Raw genomic sequence first — 17,944 nt, forward strand, 5'->3', positions numbered from 1 at the left:
GACTTACTTCTGAGTACACATGCACAGAGTTGGTTCTCCTCTCCATTTTAGCCTCACAACATCAACAACAATGCTGGATGTGGGAACAGAAAGCCTAGCAGGGGGAATAATACTCGTGCAGGGCTCCAGACTGGCACCGTCATACACCGTTAAACAAAGAGTGCATTGGTCAGGCACACCTAGGACAGCCTTGTTTTGGGAAGCCCCGAGGAGGAGGAAGTGTTTTGGCTGAAAGTAAATGGAGACAAAGGATTTCAATTGAAAAAGAACACCCAAGGCGGTGAGCACAATTCATTAAAAAAAAAAAAAGTATGTATTTATTATCGGAATATACTACCTTGCGTTTTTATTTACGAAAATTTTGCGACTCTGTGCGGATGACAAAAAAAAAGCCGCATGACTAGGGATGCACGAAAGTCACTTACCTGGTCTCGCAGCTTGCTTCGCGGTGGGGGGGAGGTGATTCACTGCTCCCCCCGAAGTTCAGGCCAGGGGGGGAGGCTTCCATCCTCGCCCGGCCGAAATTCAGGCCAGGGGGGAGGCTTCCCACCTTGCCCGGCCGAAATTCAGGCTGGGGAGAAGTGCCCGTCTCCCCGGCTGCGAACTTCAAAAGAAAAGAAAAAAAAATCCCCCTGTGATAGGCTACGTAACGATTAACGTAGCCTATCATGGCTAGATCTGCAAAGTCAGCCGTGATAGGCTACGTTAATCGTCACGTAGCCTATCACGGGTGACTTTGAAAAAAAAAAAGCACGTACGCAAATGGCGGCCCCCATAGGGAGCCGCCATTCACGTTCCTTATTTGGTCCCTGTAGTCTACGTAAAGATTTACGTAGACTATGGCGAAAATAAGGGCAACGCAAATAGCGTTCCCTTATTTTCGCCGTAGTCTACGTAAATCTTTACGTAGACTAGACGTGCCAAAATAAGGAACGCAAATGGCGGCGCCCATGGGCCACCGCCAGTTGCGTACGCGCTTTTTTTTTCCCCCAAAGTCACCCGTGATAGGCTACGTGACGATTAACGTAGCCTATCATGGCTGACTTTGGAAATCTAGCCATGATAGGCTACGTTAATCGTTACGTAGCCTATCACGGGTTTGTTTTTTTTTTTACTTTTTCTTCTGCGGCTGGGGAGATGGGGCGCTTCTCCCCGGCCTGAATTTCGGCCGGGCGAGGCGGGAACTTTGGGGGGAGAAGCGAAGTGCCTCCCCACCACCGTGAATCACCCCTGCAAAAAGGTAAGTGACTTTCGTACATCCCTATAGGCTACGTAAGTATTTACATAGCCTATCACGGCTATATGGAAGAAGCGAATGCAGTGCAGATGGTAACACTTAGGTGCTCCATTCCAGGGCCATTTCACGGGGTGGGGGGGTGGGGGCTTCGTTCCGCCACAGATTTCAGGGGGCTGAATGCACTGGCATTCAGCCTCACCGAGATCCATGGCAGAATTCTCTGACATCCCTACTTTGTGCCTTTGTCAGCCAACACCAGGAATGATGATATCCACATCATGAGGATCTGACAGTAACTTATAAGGCATCATTTGTTCACATGGCACCTTGCAAAATAGCATAACCAAAAAGGACAAGCCCCTGCCCCGAGGAACTTACAGTCTACATTTGGACAGCAAAGAAAACAAAGGGAAGAAAACAAAGGGAAGGGTGGGAAGGATGGTATGGGAGAGGCCAGGGTAACAATGAATGAATGTGAAGAAATGCAGTTGTATGTACTTTGTTTTGATTGGGGAAGAGGAGGACTGAGAAGTTAAGCTAGGCTTCCCCAACCTGGTGCCTTCCAGAGGTATTGGAATACTGACGATGTTGGGGATGATGGTATTTGTAGTCGAACACATCTGGAGGGCACAGGATGGGGAGGGCTGTGTTAAGCCATAAACTTCACAGAACAGACTGGCTTTGAGGAGACATTTCAAGAAAGAGGGAGAAGTGGGCATTGCACATATTAAGCTTTCCTGGCCTGCAAACTGCGCATATTTAAATATGTGTATTTTCAAAACTGCCTTTTTTGCTCAGAAAACAAAGATGGGAAAATGGCAGGTGTTCACTGGACAGGATCATGGTGAGCCTGGGTGGGTGCAAGGAGGTGCAAGTGGGTGCAAGCAGGGGGCTAGTGAGGACAGCTGCTCAGCGGGCACAATCCGGGTGTTGTGGGGGGGCGACAGACGCAAAGGCAGAAAGGTAGGATGGGGCCAGACTCTGAAGAGCTTTCAGGGTAAGGAGAAGGAGTTTGTTATGCTGGTGATGATCCTGTAATTTGCTCTAGATGTCACAACCACAACTTCAGGTCACTTGCTACATTATCATCATCACCACCACCACCACCACCACATTTCCATACTGCCCCATAGCCGAAGCTCTCTGGGCAGTTTACAAAAGTGAAAACAATAACATACAATATACAAAGTTTAACAGCCATTTACATAAAAGCATACAGACAATAGACACAAACAACATATAACTAAAAACAACTTCGAACAGTCAGTCATAACTACAGACACATCCAGGAGTGATTAAGACTCATCATGTGCTGCCAAATGCCTGGAAAAAGAGATCGGACTTAACCTGGCACTGAAAAGATAACAATGTTGACGCCAGGTGGACCTCATTGAAGAGCTCATTCCACAGATTGGGGGGGGGGGCTCTCCCTTGTTGCTGCCTTTTGGCCTTTCCTGAGAGGAGAAGCCCAGAGGAGGACCTTAGATACTGAATGTAGAGTACAGGTAGATTTATTTCAGGACAGGCATGCCGTCAGGTATTGCAATCCTAACTCATGTACATGGTCACCTCTACAGAAGGTTCCACATGGAGTAATATGCAGATTCGTGTGTTATGGAAAGGACAATAATTCCTGTAGATAACTGTGTTCATTTTGTCAGAATCAAAGTAAGTTAAGCTGAAGTCCTATAAACACTTATGTGGAAGTACGTCCCATTGAACTCAGTGGGGCTTATTTAAATCATGGAATTATAGAATACTAGGGTTGGAAGGGGCCTACAAGGCCATCGAGTCCAACCCTCTGCTCAATGCAGGAATCCAAGTCAGAATTTCTGAGTATACATGTATAGGATTGCACTATTAGAGAACTAGTGCAGTGCAGTGGTTACAGCAGTCTTGTAAATAAGCCCACAAAGGTTACTAGCCTGCAAAAATGTTTACTAGCCTGCTGGAGGTGAGCAGAGAATGGTGGGAGGAACCAGAGAATTCCAGCCCTCTTGAAGCAGCAGATTTCTCTTAAAAAAAAAAAAATCCCCAAAAGTCAAATTTTCAAAGAAAAAAATAGAAAAGGTTCAAATTTTAAAAGTAAAATTTGGATTCTGGGAAAAGGAACACCTGCTGAATTTTGAATTTGGGCAATATTTCACATCAGCTTTAGCCAATATGTAACACCCAAATTCTAAGTGGCTAATATATTTTTGCCAGTCAATATACTAAGGTAAAGGAGAAGCTCTTTGAGGAGGGATGATGAACACCAATAAAAGTGCTGAGCACATATTCATATTCTCCATGAACTGAGAAGAAACATATTTGGTACACCACTAATACAGCGAGGATTCATCCAGTGCACAGCTGAGTTATAGCCACCTGTACACCACACAGTAATTACAGCATACCATTCAATCTGCCAAGATGCAGATGTGAGAAACAGAGTATGACAAAATGAGGGAGACAAAATATTCCAGGCAGGACATTTTTAATAACATGGAACATTATATTTAATACATACAATTATCCCTATAACCTTAGTGTCAGGACTGTGCATTTCCTGAAGAAATTGTACCAAGGAAAAAGAGACAGGTGGTGGAGAATGAAGGGAAGCCAGCTTGATACAGAATATAGATACCAAAAAAAATGTACCCTAGTATGAATTCAAGGACATAGAGCTATAGAATGTAAAATTAGAGGTGCCTGTGATTATTAAGTATCAAGGTGACAGTATTCATTAGGTGTTAACTATCCCTCAACAACTGCCACTTGTTACAGTTACTGTAACAACCTTCAGAGGAAGAAAATTCCTCACCAACTTATTCCATCATGCAGTTCCTTGCAGTTTAAAAGCTTTTCCTGATATTCAGCCATAATCTGCATTGTTACAGTTTTCCTCTGCTATTTCATGTCCTTCCCTCAGTGATACTGGAAAACAATTCTTTCAGCAACCTTTTTATCATGCTTTAAGAAGTCCAGTATTAAAACTAGAGCCACCTGGGCAAGATGGATTATGCTTCATGTTTCCAGATCAGTACATAATGGAGAGAATGGGGAGAAGTAGAACAAGTTCATCCAGCTCAGTGCTGTCTACCGCAAAGTCCCAAGGTCTCAGGAAGAGGATCGACAGAGTTGTTAGGTACACAAAAGATCTGGGTCTCAGGCCAGAGATGCAAAACTGTATAAAATTTGCATATGCTCAGTTATAGGTATATATGCAAATTTAGAAATAATTACTAGAATTTAAATTTCATGAAGTCAAGCCAATTAATTTCCCACCCCAAGGTCTTCAGTTTGCACCCCACTGCAGACCACCCCAGACAGTTCAGTTTCCCTTCAGTGACTATCAAATCACCTCTAAATTCATCTTAAATTAATTTATTTCCCCAATTTAATATCCTACCCAGTAACCAAGATAATGTTGCCAAATCAATTTCCCACAAATTCATCACCCACCCAGAACCTACCCCAAGTCCACAGTGAGTGTTGTGATGACAGAGTAATAAATAAAAATAAATAAAGGTGCAAATAGAGGGGGATCAGTGAGAGGTTTTAAAAAGAGGAGGAAATGTGCTCCCTCCACAGAAACACAACACCCCAAGGGGCAATGCAAATGGGAAATTGGTCTGGATAAATTAAATACCTGGTAAATTCTGGGGCAATAATAATATTAGTGATCACCCAACATTTATAAGATAGAGTTATGCATGTCTACTTGGGTCTTACTCTGAAGCAAATGTGTACTGGCGTGCATCCTTATTTCACTGATACCCACTGTCCTTCCCCATCTATTCAGTCACCTCATGAGGAGAATCAGAGAAGAGGGGCTTTTAAAAAAGCTGGCACTTTTCCACACATCCTCTGTGTACACACACCCCATATTGCAGTAGCTGTTTACCTGAGGATGGGTAATTGTAGCATTGCATTGTAAAGTTGGTAGCAGTTTTACCCAGCATGTTGTAGTAGCCCGCATCACAGCATGGAGCACCTGCATCAGAGACTCCCATGATGCATTAATTGCTGGGAAAGTGACATCCTCGTGCACTGTTATCACATAACTCAGCAAGAATGAATAGAGATAAGGGGAGGAGAGAGGGAGATACAGATACAAAACACAGAGACAGAGGGGAAGAAAGAGGGGTAAGCAATGAAAGTTGAGAGACCTGTGGCATGGAGAAAGAGCAAAAAAAGAGATGGGGTGGCAGACTGAGGTGCAGGAAAATGGGAGCATGCCATGCCATGAGGTACAAAGAGAAAAGGGGGAAACAGATGGAGAGAGACCCATCAGTGTCAAAGAGAAGGGGGGGGCAAATGAGAAATGGTGGTGGTGATCAGGAGAATACATGCACTATGTATGGGTGCAGAGAACTCCCAACTCCCAATCACCCGATCATTGAACATGAGCATTTAAGCCAGTGATAAATCATTGGAACCTTACATTCTCCATATAGTACTAGGAGTGCACGAAAGCCACTTACCTGGTCTCGCAGCTTGCTTCGCTGTGGGGGGGAGGCGCTTCGCTGCTCCCCCCGAAGTTCAGGCCGGGGGGGAGGCTTCCCGCCTCGCCCGGCCGAAATTCAGGCCGGGGGGAAGGCTTCCCGCCTCGCCCGGATGAAATTCAGGCCGGGGAGGAGGCGCCTCGCCCGGCCGCGAAATAAAAAGTAAAAAAACCAAAAAAGCCCCCGTGATAGGCTATGTGACGATTAACGTAGCCTATCACGGCTAGATCTGTAAAGTCAGCTGTGATAGGCTACGTTAATCGTCATGTAGCCTATCACGGGTGACTTTAAAAAAAAAAGAAAAAGCGCGTACGCAAATGGCAGCCCCCATAGGGAGCCGCCATTCGCGTTCCTTATTTGGTCGCTGTAGTCTATGTAAATCTTCACGTAGACTACGGCGAAAATAAGGGCAACACAATTAGCGTTGCCCTTATTTTCGCCGTAGTCTACGTAAATCTTTACGTAGACTACAGCAACCAAATAAGGAACGGGAATGGTGGCTCCCTATGGGGGCCGCCATTATCCGTACGTGATTTTTTTTTTTAAAGTCACCCGTGATAGGCTACATGACGATTGATGTAGCCTATCACGGCTGACTTTGCAAATCTAGCCGTGATAGGCTACGTTAATCGTCACGTAGCCTATCACGGGGGCGTTTTTGTTTTTTTTACTTTTATTGGAATGGCGGCGGCGGCAGCCGGTCGAAAGACCGGCTGCCGCCTCTGCCCCTGTCAAAGACCTGATGAACCGCCGCTGGGACCCGCCGCCAGAAGGGACATTCGGGAAAGGTAAGTCCCGTCCCGGGGGGGGGGTGCGGGGTGCGGGGGGGTGCAGAGAATTTCTCCCCGAAACTACTTCAGGGGGCCGAACACGTTGGCACTCGGCCCCCCGAAGTTTCGGGGAGAAATTCTCCCCCATCCCTATTATTACTGACAACAGGAGAAGGGGGGACCTGTTCATCACCTACCCTGTACTCACCTAACCTTTCTCAATTCTCATTCTTGGGTAGCCCAAGGCTACTGCTATCTCCTGTCCTTTCCTAGTCTTGAAGAAATGAAAAAAGAGTAGGAGAAAAATATGTGCCAGGCTGTATACACGTCCTTTCCTTTGGTGCTGATCCTCCTAGTGCACAGCGCAAACAGCAGGACATACTTTCTGTAATTATCAGCACAGTGTTGCAATGAAAATGTTTAGGATTGGCATATTAGGTTGTGATCGTTCCAGTGAAGCAAACTCCATTGATTTGCAACTAGGGATGTCAGAGAATTCCGCCACGGATCTCGGGGAGGCTGAATGCCAGCGCATTCGGCCCCCTGAAATTGGTGGTGGAACGGTCAGCCCCCCGCCCCCCCTGGGATGAGACTTACCTGGGGCGGATCTTCCTGGCGGTGGCTGTGGCGGCAGCTGCGGCGGCGGTTCGGCAGCGGCTGCAGCGGCTGGTCTTCTGACCGTCTGCCACCGCCGCCATTTCCAGTTTTTAAAAAAACAAACGTGATAGGCTATGTAAAGATTTACGTAGCCTATCACGGCTAAGTTTAAAAAAAAACATGTAATAGGCTACATAAAAGTTTATGTAGCCTATCATGGCTGGCTTAAAAAAAACCCCAAAAACGCTCATACGCAAATGGTGGCAGCCATGGCCGCCACCATTTGCGTTCCTTATTTTGGCACGTCTTAGTGTACATAAACATTTACATAGACTGAGATGGCGAAAATAAGGGGAACGCAAATAGCATCGCGTCTGCTACACTATTTACGTTCCCCTTATTTTCGCCATCTTAGTCTACGTAAATCTTGACGTAGACTAAGACGTGCTAAAATAAGGAATGCAAATGGCGGCCGTGGCCACCGCCATTTGCATATGCGCATGTGTTTTTTTTTTAAGTCAGCCGTGATAGGCTACGTAAACATTTACGTAGCCTATCACGGCTGACTGCAGGGACGCAAACGGCGGTGGCTATGGCCGCCGCCATTTGCATCCCTGCTAGCCAGGGGCCGGATGTCCGGCTGCTGGCGGAGCCGGCCGGCGGCTTCACAGAATCCCTGTGGAGCACAGCCGGCCGGCCAGGATTTCGGGGGGGGGAGGAGCGGAGCGCCTCCCCCCCGTCCAGGATTCCAGGGGGAGGGATGGAGCACCTCCCCCTGCCACCATCAGCATAATCCGCGAAAGGTAAGTGCCTTTCGTACATCCCTATTTGCAACAGTAGATCAAGACTCTATGTTTAACTTTCCTAAGTAAAATTTCACTTGGTAGTTTTTCTAGTCTTCAAAGTCTTGTGCTTATGTTTTCAATCATCTTGTTGGGGATTGTTCTGCTATAAGCTTTGGATGGGTTGTACAATTCATAGTAGAAAACAGTCTTTCAGAGGCTGATATTTCCAAGCTGCCTGCTCAGGAATCATCAACTGAAATAGGAATGAACAGAATCATGGGGTTTGCCTGTGTTTATTATGGTTTTGTTTTTTTGTTTTTAAATGAAGAGTAGAATCAATCAGTTCTGGTCTGCCAAAACTCCAGATGGATTGTTCCACTCTGAGCATCGTGGAAAGGACTAGCAGGGCTGTTCCTCTTTCCAGAAGGGAATCTGTGTTAGTCTGTCACTGCAAAAACATTTTAGGGTTGGATTCAGGATTGTGATGCAGCAAGTAGAGGCTACCACTTGCAGAATGGGACTTCTACATCCTTTCTCATACACCCTGCAGCCCCCTTACCCTCCTGATCTCCTCCAGAGGATCCCTGGAGGAGATTCGAAGGACATTCAGGAGGGACAAGAGAAGACATGGAAATCCTGTTCCTCAAGTGGTAGCCTCTGCTTGCGGTATGACAGTGCTGGATCCAACTGTTAGTTTTTACTAGGGATGGTGCAGGGGCACCCAATTCCATCTGGGAACGCAGTGGAACTGCCCCTGTCTGTACCCCTGAGCCCCACTCACCAAGCTCCTGTCCCTGCTCACCCCCTGCTTGCACTCAGCAAATGGTCTGCACTCACCCCGGCAGCCTCATTGAGCGTCGTGGTCACCATTTTTTGAGAAACAAAATGGCGATCATGAAAAAGTGCAGATTTCCATATGTGCGAAAATGTGCATTGTGTGAATGTGCATATTCGCACATGTGGAAACATGTATTTTTGCGAATGTGAATATTTGCATATGTGTGAAAATGCGCATTTTTGCAAAAATGCACATTTTTGTACATACACAAATATGTGTATTTGCAAAAATGCATTTTTGTGCATATGCAAATATGTGCATTTTGCAATCGCCATTCTATTTTTCAAAACTGGTGACTGTGGTGACTGCAGAGCTTGACAAGACTGCTGGGGTGAATGCAAGCTGCTCCCTGAGTGCAGGAGGGGCTCGAGCACGGTCTGGGGACCAGAGGGCAGGGGCTGGGATGGCACCCAGAGAACTTGGACCAGGGTGGGTTTCCACATCCCTAGTCTTTACATGTCACATTTTTATCTCACCTTTCCTCAAAGCTCAAGGTATTATAGATAGTTCTTTCACCTAGGGATTAGGAGTGTACAAACCCCACTTACCAGTCCGCTCCGGGGTCCACTCGGGGGGGAGGTGATCCTTCCCTCCCCCGAGAATCCTCCCTGGCCGGATCCTCTCCATGGTGAGTCCGGAGCCGCCAGCCAGGACTGCCCCGTCCGCTACGCGATTTGCATCCCTGCTCTTTGCTGTGATAGGCTACGTAAATATTTATGTAGCCCATCACAGCAAAGGGCAGGGAGGCAAATGGCATCTGCTATACCAGATGGATGAAAGGGACTTACCTTGTCCCGCAGCTTGCTTCGCGGTGGGGGGGAAGCGCTTCGGTTCTCCCCCCGAAGTTCAGGCAAGGGGGGGAGGTGCCCCATCCCTCGCCGGTGAACTTCAGGCCAGGGAGGAGCGCCCCGTCTCCCCGGCTGCGAAAAAAAGTAAACAAAAAACAAAAAACACACACCTGTGATAGGTTATGTAACGATTTGCGTAGCCTATCACGGCTAGATTTCAAAAGTCAGCCGTGATAGGCTACGTAAATCGTCATGTAGCCTATCATGCGTGACTTTGGGGGGGGAAATAAAAAGCGCGTACGCAAATGGCGGCTCCCCATGGGCACCGCCATTTGCGTTCCTTATTTGGACAGGGGTAGTCTACGTAAAGATTTACGTAGACTACGGTGAAAATAAGGGAACGCTATTTGCGTTGCCCTTATTTTCGCCGTAGTCTATGTAAATCTTTATGTAGACTACCCCTGTCCTAATAAGGAACGCAAATGGCGGTGCCCATGGGGAGCCGCCATTTGCGTACGCGCGCTTTTTTTTCCCCCAAAGTCACCCGTGATAGGCTACGTGACGATTTACATAGCCTATCACAGCTGACTTTGGAAATCTAGCCATGATAGGCTATGTAAATCCTCAGGTAGCCTATCACAGGTGTGTGTTGTTGTTTTTTTATTGTACTTTTCTATTTTGTAATGGCGGCAGTGGCGGCGGCCGGTCGGGAGACCGGCCGCCGCCCACGCCGAACCGCCGCCGAACCGCTACCGGGACCCGCCGCCGAGAGGGACATTCGCCGAAGGTAAGTCCCATCCCGGGGGGAGCGGAGGGCCGGCGGATAATTTCCCCAACACTTTCGGGGGGCCAAATGCATCGGCACTCGGCCTCCCGAAGTTTCGTGGAGAAATTCTCCGCCATCCCTAAGCCCGGCAGTGGACAGCTGCAGAACAAAGAGGACAGACCGAGACCGGCCGGCGCCAGGTAGGGTCCATCCCGACCTTAGTTTGTGGGGTGGTGGTGGGGAGCAGTCCATTCTGCCATGGACTCGGGGGGGGGGCAGATTCTAAAGAATCTGGTCTCATTGGAGTCCGTGGCGGATTTCTCTGCCATCCCTACTAGGGATATACAGATTGTAAAATTCATTCTGTCTGTGTTTCACCGATTGTCACATGCCTTTTGTTGTCTTGTCCACCCATTGCCAGAATCGGATTTTTTTGTTTCCAAATTTGCACAAATTCACAATGGTGCAAATTTGCAATTGTGAAAATGCATTCCCCCCCTCCAAATGTACATTTTCCATGCTTTAGCCTATGGGGGAAATGCACATTTTTTGCTGGGTTTCTTTTTATTTTGCACGTTTTTCTATGATGAAATTTGTGCAACATTTGGGAAAGTTAGGGAAACAGTCTGTAAGTCCACGCAATCCATCTGACAGAGGAAAGGTCGGTCCTCTGTGGAATCCTCTGGTTGGATTCATGAAAAGTCAAACTCACTTGATCCTGTTGTGGATGTCTCCAGCATCCCTACTTTCACCCTCTACTTTCACTCACAACATCCTTGTGTGGTAGGTTAGTCACTGAGAAACAGTGACTGGTCCAAGGTCACCAAGTGAGCTTTGTGGCTGAGTAGGGATGTCACAAGCGTCCATTTGGGGGCTCGAGCTTGGTGGGTTCCCACCAGTTCGTCCCCCCAGATGCCAGTCTGGGACCCCCTGCTCTTGTCCGAGTCAAGCAAGCGCGGTGACCCCCGCTCATTGCCCAAGTGGCAGTTAGGCCTGTTTCGTAAAGGCCGATTTTACGTAAAAATGGCCTTTACTGAAAAGGCCTCCTCTGTCCTGGCTCTTAACCCTTCATGCTCTCCTTGCAAGGAAGGGGGCATGAAGGGCTGCTGCTACCTGAGCAACCCCGCCTCTGGTTGCTCCATGTTGCCTCCGCTACTGTGGCCACTGAACAACCCCACCTCCCTCTGCTTGTGGCTGGCTGTCTCTCTCCACTTCGTTACTATTTCCCCCATACACACCCCCCTCTTTAACCCACTGTTTCTCCTCCTCCTACCCTCTAGCTTTGATCCTTCTCTCCCCTCTACCCCTTTGCCTTGGTATTTTGCCCTCTCTCCAGCCTCACTATTCCTCTCCCTGCATGTCTTTACCTCCCTGTTTCTCCCCATTCCTGGCCTCTAGCCTCACTCTCTCTTGCTCCTTCCCCTTCCATCCCTGCCCCTAGCCTTGAAATCTCCTCACCGTCACTCCCTTGCTCTTCCTTCCTCCTCCCAGCCCCTCACCTTACTCTTTTTTTCTTCCTTCCCACCCCCTTCTCTTGTTCTTCACACACACACACACACACCACCTTCCCTGCAAACCACCAGCTGGCTCACATCCCAGTGCGAGCTAGGGATGGCGGAGAGTTTCTCCCCGAAACTTCGGGGGGCCGAGCGCCAACGTGTTCGGCCCCCCGAACAAGTTTCGGGGAGAAATCCTCCACCCCCCCACCCCCCCCGGGACGGGACTTACCTTCACCGAATGTCCCTCCCGGTGGCTGGTCCGGCCGGCGGTTCGGCGGGTGTTCGAGCGAGGCGGGAGCGGCAGCCGGTCTTTTGACCGGCTGCCGCCGCCGCCATTGCAATGAAAGAAAAAAAAAAAGCCCCCTGATAGGCTACGTGATGATTCACGTAGCCTATCACGGCTAGATTTGCAAAGTCAGCCGTGATAGGCTACATCAATCGTCACGTAGCCTATCACGGGTGACTTTAAAAAAAAAAAAAAAAGTGTGTACGGATAATGGCGGCCCCCATAGGGAGCCGCCATTCCCCTTCCTTATTTGGTTGCTGTAGTCTACGTAAAGATTTACGTAGACTACGGCGAAAATAAGGGCAACGCTATTTGCGTTGCCCTTATTTTCGCCGTAGTCTACGTAAAGATTTATGTAGACTACAGCGACTAAATAAGGAACGCGAATGGCGTGAATCGTCACATGACGTGAATCGTCACGTAGCCTATCAGGGGGCGTTTTTTTTTTTTTTAACTTTCGCGTTCGCGGCCGGGCGAGGTGAGGCGCCTCCCCCCCGGCCTGAATTTCGGCCGGGCGAGGCGGGAAGCCTCCCCCCCGGCCTGAATTTCGGCTGGGCTGAGGCGGGAAGCCTCCCCCCCCAGCCTGAACTTCGCGGGGGGACCAGCGAAGCGCCTCCCCCCCACTGCGAACATCCTTCGAGGACAGGTAAGTGACTTTCGTCCACCCCTAGTGTGAGCAGGGGCAGGCAGTGGGCAGAGATCAGGTGAGCAGGTTACAGGGCAGACTCAGGTGAGTTTGCCCATCCCTATGGCTGAGTGGGATTTGAACTCGGGTTTCCCCAGGTCTATTCTGTTACTATAGCTACTATACCACACTGGCTCTCATTACACCACATTGGTGCCACAGGACTCTTTGCCATTTCAGCATGGCTACGGTTCTCCCTAAATATGCATACCAAAGGTGCACTTCGATCATTTTTCAGACTTTGTGAGTATTATGCTTAATTTCTAAAGCTATTTTCCATGAAAGAAGCTCTGTTGCATCTCCTTAAAAGAACCAAAGAGACTGCGTTTAAATGGGATCAATCATGCAGAGACTGTCTCCGAAAGATAAAACTGGCAATTGCAGAGAGCCCTGGTCTCAGTCTTTTTGATACTTTTGGACAAACAGTTGTAACCACAGATGCTTTTGACTATGGACTGAGTGCTGTTTTGATGTAAATGAAAGAAGGTAGGGGAATCATGGTTGTGTTTTCTGTCATCAACAAAGAAGCTCTCTAGCAGACTTCTCATTCGTGCAACACTTCAGGACTTACTTGTGGGGTAGAAGGTTCATTACATTCTGACCACAAGCACTTATCTAACTTATTTTCCTCATGGGTTCAAGTCTGAGAATAGCCAGCTGGATCACAAGACTAAAGGCACAATCCTATGCATGTTTAGCTGTTGTCAGGAGCTGCCCATTTTCAGTGTGCAACTCCTTTGCTGAGGGAACTGCACTGGCTACCTAATTGTTACCAGGCCAGGTTTAAAGTTATAGTACTAGTGTACAGAGCCCTAAACAACTTAGGACCAGGATACCTGAGAGAGTGCCTCCTTCCTTACCAACCTGCCCGGTCACTGAGGTCATCAGAGGGCATGTTTCTGGTGGTTCCACATGGACCCATGGCCCAGTTGGAGTCCACCAGGAAAAGAGCCTTCAGTGTGTTGGTCCCCTTCCTGTGGAACTCCCTGCCTTTGGAGGTCAGGCAGGTCACAGGTGCCAACATTGTGTTCCTTCTAGTGCCTCCTGAAGACATTGTTATTTTGGGAAGCCTTCTTTGAGTGACCAGCTACCACTTATTAAATGTCTTATTATAAACAAGGTCTTATCGGAACTTGTTTCTTTTAAAGGGTTTTAATTGTTTTAACATTTTTTTATTCTTTTATCTTAGCTGTTGACCGCTCCAGAATCTTTTGATGTGGAACGGTATATAAATAGTGTAAATAAATAAATAATAAATAGACCAATAAAAATAATAAAAAAATCCTACAACTCCTAGCCATGCCTGCTGGGGAATGCTGGGAAATGTAGGACTTTTTTCTGTCTAAACATGCATAGACTTGCACCCATATGGCCTCCCCCACCCCGCCCAAGATGGAATACCCCCAGGCATTAGGAATACTACTGCAGACTGCTTATTCCATTTTATAATTTCAAGCCAAGATGCTATCAAAGAAGATGAGGATAAAGGGTTTGTAACTGCACAAAGAGCATTATCCACCAAGGCATGATTATGGCTTCAGAATGGAAAGCAGCCATGAGTGTTGTCCAAGTCCATACTGATCTCAAGCCTTATATAACCAAATAATGGCCAAGCAAGAATAAGGTACCTGAACATTTGTGACCACCCAGGCAAGTAGCAAGTTAATTGTCCTTTCTGAACAAGTGAGTTTTAAGAACATCATTGGGTCATACAACATCTCTGCAAGTGGGATTGATTAATGTAGCCCATGATGTCACCTAACATGACTTTGACTAAAAGATAAATCATACAATGCTTTTGCTGCCAGGAATGGACAAACACACTGAGGATGTAATCAGGAACTGTATGGCTTGTGCCTTATGTGATAAATTACAGAAGTCTTTCACTACACTATTTACCCCAGGAGAGTATCCCAACACTCTAAGGGCACAATAGCTTCAAATATAATGGGACCTTTTGATGACTAACCTGCAAAACAAAAATTTAGCATCGTGATGGTGGATTACTATTCCAAGTGGCCAGAAGTTTCATTTTCTGACAAACTACCACAGACAAAGTGATTCAATTTATGTCTGCCATCTTTATCAGAAATGGCCTTCCCAAGGAATTAGTGACTGACAACGTGTGACAGCTCACCTCATTTATCACTTCCACAACAATGGAATAAAACACAATACTGTTTCCTTGTACCATCCAGGAGGTAATGGCCTGGTGGAAAAAGCGAACAGACTACTAAAATAAATTCTGCAACTGGATATTTCACAACAACAACCCCGGAAAGAAGCAATCTCTGAAATACTGTTTGCTTACCAAGCTACTTATTCTTTTACAGGGAAATCACCGTTTGAACTGCTGAGAGCATATAAAGTGAACACCAGTCTTTCACAGTGTCAACAACTTATAGGACTGTTCATGGCATCTGCCCCTAAGGATGCAGAAATCTGTCACTAGGTCAAGAAGAAACAACAGAAATATAAATGATATGTGGATAATAAGATGGATGCCAGTTACAGTGAACATTTCAAATAGGAAACTTTGTTCAAGTACATCTACACTACAGAATTAAAAGAAGGATGTTCCAGATACTCTGGCCCAAAATAAATAATTAAAACATGAGAGTCCATCATAGCAGATGATGGCAAGAAATGGAACATGCCAAGACTGTCTAGGATGAGCTATATGAGAAGAGTAGGAAAAGAGTCTGATCTCAAGGGAAGAGTTGTAAAGAAATTTTGCTGGATTTTGCCTCCAGCTTTGACCTCACAGATGATCATGTTCAAGAAAGTGATAACAGATCTCCATATGAGAACAGATCTCCAACCAGTCCTGTCTTTCCTGACAGAAGACCACCAAAAAGATTTCAAGATTTTATCACAAATGTTTGGTGAAAGATAGGAGCCAGTCCTGTTGCTCTAAAGGGGAAGGATGTATTGTATTCTGCCATTCAATCAGTTCATTTACCTTGAAGTTTGTCCTGAAGACCAGCAATAAAAAAGACGGTGGAATGAATAGGGTCTGGAGAGAATGTGCCAGGAAGGAAAGAGAGGAGTGGACAGAGTTGTGTCTAAATGAAATTGCCAGTTAATCTACACCTGATACCTTGTATTTATAAGGAAACCAAAATACAAACCTAAGATACAAAGGATGGTATTAATAATATCATTTCCTAAGCAGTCAAAGAGATTCAAATACATCATCTTCCATATTATGGAAGGGGCAAGGGACAAGCCTGAGAGAATGATTTGCCCATATCCAGAGAGTGAATTCATGCTGAGCTGTGATTTGTACTGTGGACTTCCAGCTCATGCCTCATGCTCTAAACAAGGGGTGTTGAACCTATTTCAGCCTGAAGGCCAACTTCCATTTTGTAGAAGGTCTTGGGGACCACATTCCAGTGATGGGCAGGGCAGGGCGTAAGGAAAAAAGGGTGGGACCAAAATTACCAGCCTATTTTAGCTTAAAGCTCTTACTGCCACTAACTAAGCCTGAGGGGAGGCGTTTCAGCTAGTGCTGTGCTGAACATTTCTCCCACATTTTTTCGACCATTCTCATTCCATTTGACAGCAGAGAAATTGCTTTCGAAAAGAAATTCAGTGGTGAAGAAATTTTGGAGAAATTCTCATAGGTTGGGTTTGGGTTTGGGGGGCTTACCTTACTTAGGAGGTGGCCGAGGAGTGAACACAAGTGTCCTGTCTTTCAGGATGTTGACCTGGTGTTGAATGGGGTACGGCTACCCTTGAAAGACCAGGTCCGCAGCCTGGGGGTCATTTTGGACCCCCAGCTGTCCATGGAGGCTCAGGTGTCAGCTGTGAGCCGGACAGCGCTGTATCAACTCCATCTGATACGGCGGCTGTGCCCCTTCCTTCCCGACCATCTGCTCCCATCAGTAGTACATGCCCTGGTCTCCTCTCGTTTGGACTACTGTAATGCGCTCTACATGGGGTTACCCTTGAAGACGGTTCGGAAACTGCAGCTGGTACAGAACGCGGCGGCTCGCCTGATTAAAGGCAGCCGCCGGCGAGATCACATCACTCCAGTGCTGAAGGAGTTGCACTGGTTACCAGTTGTTTTCCGGGCCAAATTCAAGGTGTTGGTTTTGACCTTTAAAACCCTATATGGTTCCGGCCCAGCCTATCTTAAGGAGCGCCTCCAGCAGCACCAGACAGGCTGCTTAACAAGATCAGCCTCGGATGGCCTTCTCTCTGTCCCATCAGCCAGGACAGCTAGACTGGTGGGGACGAGGGAGAGGGCCTTCTCTGTGGTGGCCCCCACTCTGTGGAACTCCCTCCCTAGGGAACTCTGTCATGCCCCCTCTTTAATGAGCTTCCGTCGTGCATTAAAAATGTGGTTGTTCAGGCAGGCATTTGGGGTGGGCTAGGGTATTTAAAAAAAAAAAATTATGGTAAAATTTTATTGTTTTAAATTGTTTTATGGTGGGTTGTACATCGCCCAGAGTGGCTGGGTGACCAGTCAGATGGGCGATTAATAAATTTACTAAATAAATAAATAAATAAATAAATAAATGGTACAATCATCTCTTTGGCAGCCTATAGCCTCCTCAGCTCCCTACACTTCAACTGAAGCCCAGTGGAAGGCATCATGAGATAATTCCTCCCTTAGGGCTTTTTCAGATCAGGATGCGCAGGCAGCCTGGGAGGCTAGGTGTGATTTGTTGTTGTTGTTGTTGTTCAGTCGTTAAGTCATGTCCGACTCTTCGTGACCCCGTGGACCATGACACGCCAGGCCTTCCTGTCCTGCGCTCTCTCCCGGAGCGTGCTCAAGTCCATATTCATTGTGTTAGTGATGCTATCTAGCCATCTCATCCTCTGCTGTCCCCTTCTCCTTTTGCCTTCAGTCTTTCCCAGCATCAGGGTCTTTTCCAGGGAGTTTTAGGTAAGCTCAAAAACACATTATAAAACATCCTGAATGGGGAAGAACAATGGAAGCCTCTTTCATGGGGGGACAAAATTTTCAGGAAATTGGAGGACAGATTTTGGCAGAGCTCTAACTCCACCACATCCCTGGAGCTGGACACAACACTGCCCCCACCTGCATTGTAGTGGATGCAAAGTGCAGGTTCACCTGCCAAGAGAGTTGATGTTGTTGCAGCATTAAAACACCCCAAACACCTTTTTTCTTACCAAAAAAGAAAGAAGCTGTGCTACAAGCCCTGCCAATGAGAGCCCTACCTAGGAGAAACTGTTG

Source organism: Heloderma suspectum, chromosome 2, assembly GCF_057233095.1.
Source record: "Heloderma suspectum isolate Gila_16-S chromosome 2, 16-S_ref, whole genome shotgun sequence".
Classification (NCBI taxonomy): Eukaryota; Metazoa; Chordata; class Lepidosauria; order Squamata; family Helodermatidae; genus Heloderma; species Heloderma suspectum.